At 46.7% G+C, this 338-nt stretch overlaps 1 protein-coding gene across 1 annotated transcript in view; it reads left to right on the top strand.

Annotated features, from left to right (window-relative positions):
• Nucleotides 1-338, top strand: part of COG2 (component of oligomeric golgi complex 2) — a 32,632-nt gene that overhangs the window by 1,335 nt on the left and 30,959 nt on the right. The window lies entirely within an intron of this gene.

The following is a 338-nucleotide window of genomic DNA, read 5'->3' as shown; positions in this document are numbered from 1 at the left end:
GCTCCTCACCGGCTGGGGCAGACCCCGGTCACGTTTCCTCCAAATCACACTCTGGCGTGCCTTGAAGCCAAGTTGCTAGAGTGGTAACCAGCGTTCAGGCCTCATTGCTTAGAGAGCTTAAAGTAGTTCTTAAAACTGTAGTTTCCGTTTTTGTTTGGGGTTTTTTGTTTGACTAGTCGGTTGGTCTTTTTAAGTGTGTGCAGGGAGCATAAGATCTTGTAATTTGGAGAGCTAGCCTTTTGGTACTCTGACCCACAAGATTGTGTGCTTTTTGGGATTAAAGACCAAGACTTTGGAGCATTGAGAACTACTCCGTTAAGTCGCCTTTTTTGCCCCCC

This window comes from Charadrius vociferus, unplaced genomic scaffold (assembly GCF_000708025.1).
Source record: "Charadrius vociferus isolate BGI_N301 unplaced genomic scaffold, ASM70802v2 scaffold78, whole genome shotgun sequence".
In the NCBI taxonomy this organism is placed as follows: Eukaryota; Metazoa; Chordata; class Aves; order Charadriiformes; family Charadriidae; genus Charadrius; species Charadrius vociferus.
This window is presented reverse-complemented; position numbering and strand designations above follow the sequence as displayed.